Raw genomic sequence first — 9315 nt, 5'->3', positions numbered from 1 at the left:
CAGAGACGTTCCAGTGTGAAATTTCTATTAATGACCAAAATGGGGTTACTCTTACAAAGGCAGTTAGAATACCGTAAATTTACAGGAATTGTAATGCCCCACAGCGACGCCCAACCTAGCTACAAACTTTTGTATACAGGTTGGTGTAACTGTAAACACGTTCAACGTATATATTGAAATGAAACATCTAGGGAAACAATAGAAAACCAATAGAAAACCAGAGAGCTGGAAGTTGGGTATCACCCTAGGTGATGGAGGGGCACGAAACTGTGGTGTTACGTGCTAGCACAAGAAAGTGAACCTACGGCAAGGTGAGCTGACTACGCCTCCTCCTGTTCGACTCGAGAGTAAAATATCCGATTATGGCCGTCTTAAAAAGGTTTCTGCCAAGTTGGCTGAAACATTTCACAAATTAGTTTCCTTTCATGGTTTCGACCCAACTTTCTTCCCGCCCCCTCTGAAGCCACGTTTGGTGAAGCAAGCGTCAGATAAGGTGATAGGATTTTCTGTGCCTGGGAAGGCGTTAACAAATTATTGCTGCAGTGTGCAAGTACTGGTATTTGACGAACAGAAAAGCGCAAACGACGCCCTGAATAGTCGGCAATACTCTTTCATTGGGGTTTTCGGCAGAGCCCAGCACGTGTTCCTGCGTGGTATTTTGCTTCCACTGACGAAGCTTACAAACTCGAAGCGCTCGTTCTGCGTCCCGCTTCTCCCTGTTTCGGTCTTCGGATCCGCTTAAAAAATAATGCATCATCTCCACTCCGCAAACACATCCACAATATTTTCTGATGCAATCTATGCCCGTGTTCTACCAGTATTATTATACACGGTAATAATTCATTTATCACCGTGCATACCAACCTGTGCTCGCTGAAGCCCTCGAGAGCGGGGACGTGGCTGGCCCCCTTTCCGGTGGCTTTCAGAGTTGACATCAGGGCGACGTAAGCCATTTCTACCGCGGGCACTGTTGGGAACGGGATTGGACAGATGGCATCACCCCTCACGATGTCCGTTTGTAGGACGCAGCTCTGCCGCTGACATCGGCGTGGCGGCCACTTGACCCGTAAAGCAGCTGGACACACTTCTAGCCAGGGCAAAGCGAGAGGCTCCCGAGAACCACGAACGACTCAGTACGAGAGACTGGTCGCTCGAGCTGCCGTTTCAGGGGTCTGGGGGCACCAGGCGCCCCCCTTCGCACAAGGCGCGGACCAGTTGCCAGGCGAACGAAAAGCCGACTCCGCCGTAGAACATGGAGCTGCGAAGGGAAAACGTTGTGAGGACCGACAGCTGGCGATGTAGCGCTGTAATAAAGAGTCTTTCTGCGAGAAAGCTGAGCACAAGGGGGAAATGCTTCAATGATTACTGTTACCGAGGGTGATAAATAGTAGGTCAGGACATTTAAACACTGGGTCTAAGGCAGTAAAGTGGGCTCAGTAATAAAGTGATTATTTTCTCTACCAGTAATTCGTATTTTTGCACTGCCGAAGAATGCAATGAAATGTCTTCAAGGGTGCTTCTCTTGAGACCTCTACAGGACCAGTCCCTGGACCCCCTTTCGGGTTTCGGTGGCGCCGCCATAATCCACCGGTTCCAGCGTTCCCATACTTCACTGCTTCGGTGGAGATGAAGATAATGGTTGCCGTAATTTTTAGGGTGTGATATTCGAAAAAGCTATACACAGAGATGTTGTCTCTACAAAGAACAACCCCGTTGAGCTCTCTACTTAATTGGTTTGCACGCCATTTCGCCAAAGTACGATTCCGAAGGGATATAGTTTACCACAAGCAAAAATACGCCAAGCACATTTACAGCTCCCTAGTAGAAACTCTTATACCATTATCGTCCGCAAAAGATCACTATAGCTATACATTGTTCCAGCGCTGGCGTCAACCGTAACTTTTTACGAGCTTTTCCTTTTATAGCTGAAGACAATTTCGCCACGCAGTTGGCCAACTATACACTGCCGCGAACCATGACTTCACAACGATGGCTCGGGGGTACAGTACTAGCCTCGTATGCGGGAAATACCGGGTTAGAATACGCGTACTGTCGTGCACTCACCGGTTTCCTTAATGGGTACAGGCGTCCCTGGTCCAGTGCGGACCATTGAAAGGGCACTTCACGCCTGGAAAGCTGCCTTTAACCTTGCGAGGGGCCCCTGGCGTCCTGCCACAGGCGGTTACGAGTAGAGCGTCTACCGTGGATGTGGAAGTGACCATGTGCATTCTTGGTGGCGCCGGGTGGCGCCGGGCACCTACCGGTGAAATAGGTACAAGCGACTCCCCGGCCGTGTGCTCGGCCCTTGTTTGGAGACACAACGCTTGTGAAGTTGACGAGGATTAAACGGGAAGTCGCCTCTATGTGATGGGGCGGCTGGAAAATGCAACATTTCTTTGTATCTAACGAATTTTGGGTAACACTTGCTTTGGTCTTTGTTGTTTCTTTGTGTGTTGTTTCGGTATCTTTGTTTTCTTTCTTGATTTTCTGTTTCGCCGTGGAGCCAATTGTGGGCTATACCTCGCTGCTCTGTGGTCTTTTCGAGGGTCTTTTCAATCTTGTTAGTCTCGGACACGAACTAAGCAAGATTTTCTGGAGGTTTCGGATGAGTCGAGCGGTTAGCCGTTGTTTGATTCTACGCATAAAAAACGCTGCTTCTGCTCTTCACTCATTTCTGGATCCCTTTGTCAGAGGAGCATCTTTATTTATTCAACACATATAAAATCTTCGCTAGGGTGTTGGGTGCCCGTGTGCAGCAAATGGTCAGTTCGTTACTTACGAACGTACAGTAGCAAACATTTTCAAACAAACCATGACATTAGCAAACCCTCACGGTTTTCAAATTAGGCTCGAGCTAGGATGCCGAGGTTAAAGAACAACTTCCCGCAGGGTTTTGGCGTCGCCCCACCGGCTGAAGATTGATTAGATTGATTGTGGGGTTTAACGCGCCGACGCAACGCAGGCGATGAGGCGCGCCGTAGTGGAGGGCTCCGGATTAATTTTGACCACCTGGGGATCTTTAACGTGCGCCGAAATCTCGTACACACGGGCGTTTTTGCTTTTCGCCTCCATCAGAAAAGCGGCCGCCGCGGCCGGGAATCGAACCCGCGACCTTGTGCTCAGCAGCGCAACGCCTTAGCCACTGAGCCACCGTGGCGGGTGATTCGCTCTTGCTCGAGTTTTTCAAGCCAATCTTCTCTATCTTCCGAATGTGATCTGTAAAGCCAGGGGTCTCCTCTCGCTGCTGCAAGACGACATAGAACGTACCTGCAGCATTGGTCATGGTCGCAACCTTCACTTTTATTGGATGATCTCGAAGAAGACCAACCTGTGGGAGACCTTGCAGCGGGTGGCTGGCGCGGCTTGGATTTGCTTGCCGTCTTGCGGGGGCTTAGGGTGCATGTAACCGGATGTCACGAAGCCAAGATTGATGCAGGGTTCTTTCAGTAAACAGAGTTTATTTACTAAAACAACCCTGAGTCGTTCTTGGCTTTGTGACAATATGTTCCCCTGATTTGGCATCTCAATTTAGAGCTCGGCGTTGGTTGAAAATTAATCCCGATTAATCGTGAGACTTTTTTCGGTTAATAAGTAGATTAGTCAAAAAGTCGGATAAAAAGTCGATTAGTTTAAGAAAAATGATACAAATCATTTTCAGTAATAAACTTAATATGGAAATGCAAAAGTAATATCAATATGCTCCTCGGACCGTTCACCGATATTCCAAATGAGGTGAAGAGACCATCATCATCGTGACGCTGATGCGGGTGGGACGCTTATCAGAGTAGCAGTTTGGGCGAGCTGATGTGTGATTGATGATGATGATGATGATGTCCTCAAATATTTTGGCACGTACCCACAAGGGGGGATTGGCCAGGGCTAAACTGGTTAAAAACGTGAGGACTTCAAAATACTTATTTCCGGAATTGATTTCTATGTTAAAAGCGCTGCACGAGACGAGGGACGAAAACATAAAGAAGACACAGAGATAGTCGGAGGTTAGCCCTTTGTAAGTATTCTTTTTTGTTTTGGGCGCTTATCACCGCGTTCATTATTAGTGAATATACTTCTACAACTACGAACACTTGCACCACAGGGAGAGCCGATTAATAATGGTTTACTTACATCAGAGTTAGTTTATACAACGGCAAAGCAGTGTGAGTGCCCGCTCGCAGTTTTTTCCCTTCTGTTATTCAATATCAACTTGCAGTTTTAATCCCTACCATATTTGAGCTTTTCTGATTGACTGATTATGGGGTTTAGTGCACCGAAGCTGCACCTGGTAGAAGGTTGTAGTAGAAGGTTGTAGTAGAAGGTTCTAAATCCATTTTGACCGTTCGGGATGTTTACGTGCGCCTAAATCTCGACACACGGGCGTTTTCGGTTTTCGGCTCCGTCTGAAAAGTAGCCGTCATGACCGGTTTCGAGCCCGCGTCCTGGGGCTCAGCATCAGAATCCGAGTGTACTCGCATCGTTTTCTGTTGTGACGCAAGGCGAGTTATTTAAGCACAAATATTATCCTTCACACACCTGCATTGCGCCCAAGTTCAACATGCCGCTCTAGTGGTATTTTGCTCACATGATTTGACCCGATTAGCCAGTTAAAATAATTAATCGCGGCTGAAGCATTAATCGATTAGTCGGAAAGTTAATCGATCAAGAGCCCAACCCTACTCAATATGCAAACTGGCGTGTCGTTCTCATTCCGCGCATAAGAGGGATGTAAAAGTGACTCCCCCCCCCCCCCCCCCCCCCCTTCCCCGAACAGTCAACGTGCTTGGCAAAAGCTGGTGCGGCAAAGCCATCCGCTTAACTGCTGGTTGTACGTAGTTTATCATGAACGACAACCGGCGACATTTAGTTGGACTAGTTCCGAGGGAATGGTCTCTATTCGTTTCTAAGCCAAAGCTGCTAAAGAGCGAGCGGCACATGAAAGAACCAAACGAGCATGCCAGCCAGAGTGTGAAATACACTTGCACTATCAGTTCCAGTTTCAGTTCCAGTTTATTGTAGCTGTTCAAAAGTTTGTGAGCATAAATAGCTGTAGCTGTAGCTGTAGCATAGACTAGAGAAAAGCCGCCTACCAATAGGTATAAACAAAACGTAATCTAATCCGGTTCACAGCAGTAACAATCCTAAAATATCACTAAGAACATGTTTCCACAAACAATTCAAATATCGCTGATAACAATCAAAATTATTACACAAGCAACCAAAGGCCAACATACAGCCAAACCCGATAGGGGTACCACTGCAATTATTCAAACTACATAAAAAGCCGGGCCACCTCCACTAACGCGAAACCTGAGGAGGGGCTGAGCTTGCAGTATATAAGTGTATTCAAAGATTGTACACGCGACATCCCAATCACGAAGACGGAGGAGGAAGGAATTTCGAAATGGAGAACTGTACATTTTAAAGTTGAAGCGAGTTTTGAACGAACTAGATGCAAGCAAGCAAGCGCGAACGAAAAGCGAGTGTCCCGGTGTGTTCTTTGGTACGCGTTTCAGCCCATGGAGGTGAAACGTTCCAGCGCGAGGCGTTGAAAAACTAGTGTCCCGGTGCGTTCTTTTCGTACGCGTTAATTTCTAGCGTGAGGCGTTGGAAAACGAGTGCACCGCTGTTTTATAACCGTGACCACGTGAGAATACGACGAAGAACGACGACGATGACATGAGACGCCGACAGCCCGAGCCCCTAAGGTGCTTCGCCCTTAAAAAGGTAGCCATCGCTCGTAGCTGTCAGCGGAATATATATTTAGTAATGAAACAAACCGATGCATCTCTCAAACGAATCACTAAGTTGTGGCTAGTCAGTGATAAGCCACTGGTGACTCAGCAATATGTCTCTAGTGGGGACTGACAGCTCACTAGCTACTTGCGGGTCACAGGACACTTGTTGCTTAAAGGAGCACTGACACGAAAATTTTATGTTACACTTTTATTGCTTTTATCGATGCTTAATGGCCTGGCGAACCTGAAACACCACTTCAAATACTTCAGCGCGCGATAGTTAATTAAATTGAACGGCCTGAAAATCGTTCGTTTCCAATTCCCTCGCTTTCATCCCGAACGGCGCATATGACAGACCTCACAGTCTGACAGACAGACTGACCTCACCGCTTTGTGCGGACGTCACCGGCGCCCGCTTGAGAGGAAGTTGCGCCCGCTCGCCGCTCGTGGGGCCGCGCGCATGAAGTGACGTTACGAGCTTTTGACGAGCGCTGTCGCGTCATTTCTTTTGGCTCTCCCTGGATGATGTCACGCTGATGTCAATTTGCTGAGTGCCGCTCCGCGCGCTGCTCCATCGGCGCGATAAATGAGATCCAATTAAACTACGTTCTTCGCATCGCAGGCCGCTCATATTTCAGCCAGGGCATTCTGTTGAGTGAAGGAAGCGAACTGTGCAATAATATTAACGCCGAAAATTGGTGTCAGTGCTCCTTTAAGCGCAAGGGAGCCACCACGAATTGGTCACTACTGGTGGCAACTGGTTATCTGTGTCAGTGGCATGACCACAGACACAGGTAACCGTTCGGAAAGCGTGCTTCACCGTTTTCTCACAAGTGATGTCTGAGGGACGTGTTACCAGTAGCTTGAACACCCGTAGATGACGTCACTCAACACTGGCGCCGTCTTCATCAGCAGTCTTGCGGCCCGATTCTTATCACACAGTCGCAGTGAGAGAAGGGCAAAGTCGATGTGTCATACCGCCTGCAGGCTTCCGAGAGTGCGAGAATTCGTTTGCTCAGCCGTCACTCTGCTCGCGCTAGAAGAAGTAGCATACGTTTACTGATGTTGCGATGTCGAAGAGCGCGTTCATAATAGTTGTGACTGATCGACGGGGAAAGTGCGTGAGAAGTTGCGAAGTTGGCGGTGCGTGAAGGACAAAAGCCTGGAATGGCGTTGACCGCGCATTGTCATCTGCGGATGACTGAGCCGTTTCGTCAGGAATCAGTAACCGTTATTTATCGGGTCCCGCGCATCCCGGGGTTGCGATCAAAAGGTGTTTTCGGGCCCCTCTTGTCGGGAGTTCGGAAAGGTAGCGGGTTTGCTGCGGCCAGTGGGTCCGCAACCCTGGTCCTTTGCTGCCATCTGGGCGTAAGTGGGACTCTGCTTGCGCGGTTGGAAACGACGAGGACAGTCCGCTGAGCCCGTCAGGTGCGGGCCCTCACACACAGACTGCAGTGAGGGGAACACCGGTGGGGGTCTGGCGGGCTGACAGTTCCGCACGTGGAACACCGGGCGGTTCAGTTGGCCCTGGGACAGACATCCTGGGACCGGCTTGGCAGCACAGGGAGCACGCCTCTGTTTTACGACAGAAAGGCGTTCACCGATATATGGCCGAACGGTAGCGGACCCAAAAAGGAAACCTTTGGCCGTCAAACCCGATTTGCACAATGTTTGAAGTGTTGAGACGTTTTGCGTCGATGATCTTTCAAGTCGGTGTTGTAGTTGTGAACACTGTCGAGTATTTTCTAGGGCGTATCCTCTGCCGGAATGTTGAATATTATGCCCGTGACCGTGTTATCAGGCGCTGAAACGTGGGCTTCTTAGGGCTTCCCGCAGAGCGTAAGGAAATTATTTTTAGTATACACGCGTGCTCGTTCTTCCCAAGGGGTGCTTCCAAGAACGTAGTTAGGTACGTGATGAATGCAGATTTTGTCCATGTGGTTAGTCCTGCTCTGGCGGGCGACGGCAAGTTTTAGCTGTTGCGGTGTGTGCCGATGTGTGCGCGCTACTTGCCATCGAGGGAGGCATATGCTTGCGGCTATCGCGCGCGTAACATTTCCGCGTGCACGAGCGCTCCCTGCTTTTCGGCGTTTTTCATATCTTGTAAAGACGCGTTTTACCAAGAAAACTTAAAGCACAGGCAATGTGTTTCCTTGCCTATCATACTTGCACTATTTACGCATATATCCATTGAGAGTGATCCAAACACGTTGACAATGATGATGGTAGCCCAGAAAAAAACTGCTGGATAGAATAGATATGGCAATGCGAAAAAATAAAACCCCTCATTTTTCTGTTTTACTTTATTTTATTCGCCGCAGACATGTTCGAACACGGTGCGGAGGATAAACCATAACGTGCAGAAACGGGTGATACGAACAAAACAAAATGGCGCCCCACGAGACCGCTGTAGCTAGCTCACTGAGGACGAGGAAGAGGAATATCAGGAGCGCGACGAACCACAAGCGAACGGTGACACCCCGACACGGAAGAGCCGTTTAAAATGAAGCCCGAAAACCTCAGACCATCGTCGAAAGTGTCCCCGGACATATCGAGAAGCCCTTCGAAGCCTGGCGTTTCGAAGTTCGATTCTGAACCGGCCAACGAGCTAACGAAATCAGCAACCGAAAAGAAAACTCCTGACCGCGAGACTTCAAGCCCTGGCCTCGACGTTTCCGGGAACCTTTCGGGGGTAGAAGAGCAAGGCAGCCGAAAAACGTCAATATCAAGCCGTGGAGCTTCGAGGAAATCTTCCGAAAGCGAGCAATCCGCCACTTCTAATAAGTCTTCCAGGTCAAGCCTAGACGTAGGCACAAAATGTTCCGGGAGTGAACAAGATCCGAGTTTTATGAAGTTGAAGCCAGGCTCAGAGAAGCCAAGGAAATCCTCCAAAAGCGACCGTAGGACACGCTCCAGAAAGTCTACGAAGGCAGGCTCTGAAACGTCTAAGAAATTGCGTGGACCTTCGAAGAAAGCCCCCAAGGAGACTTCAAGTCCAGTTGCACCACCAGACGACGCATTTTGCGAGCCCAACGCTGCAAATCGCTTGCCTCTTGCAGCCAGTGGAACTACCAAGACAAGAAAGGGTACGGGAAGAAACGCCACTGCACGACGCTCCAAGACACATGGGAGAAATGTGCCAAATTCCGCTGGAAAAAAAATTTACGAAGAGGGCTCGAGAGTTTCTCGCAAATCTTCAGAGACGCAGGACTCTGCATGTCTTAGTGGCGCGCACAGTGATATCGGCCAGCAACTAGCGAGGGCTGACGATTTCACTAGCGCCAAGTCTGCAGAGCCGCCACTAAGAACGTATGCCGAGAAGTCTAAAGGCTTGCCTAAGCGCAACTCAATTTCCACCCTCACCTTCTCAGTGGTAACAAAAACGGGACATTCACCGAGCTCGGCATCCTCTGGAAAGCAGGTATGCTTGAACTTCCTAGCATGAGCATTACTTTGAACCATAGCCCACGTTCCCTGCAACGTTTTGTGCTTGTTTGTTATTGCTATTACCAGTTTTGAATGACACGTACTTGATAGATCATAGACATGCACCCGGTCGCTATCCGTCAGGTGTGAAACTCAG

Source organism: Haemaphysalis longicornis, unplaced genomic scaffold (genome assembly GCF_048455015.1).
Source record: "Haemaphysalis longicornis isolate Haplotype H1 unplaced genomic scaffold, Haemaphysalis longicornis Haplotype H1 scaffold_5, whole genome shotgun sequence".
Lineage (NCBI taxonomy): Eukaryota > Metazoa > Arthropoda > Arachnida > Ixodida > Ixodidae > Haemaphysalis > Haemaphysalis longicornis.
Note: the sequence above shows the minus strand (reverse complement) of the source record.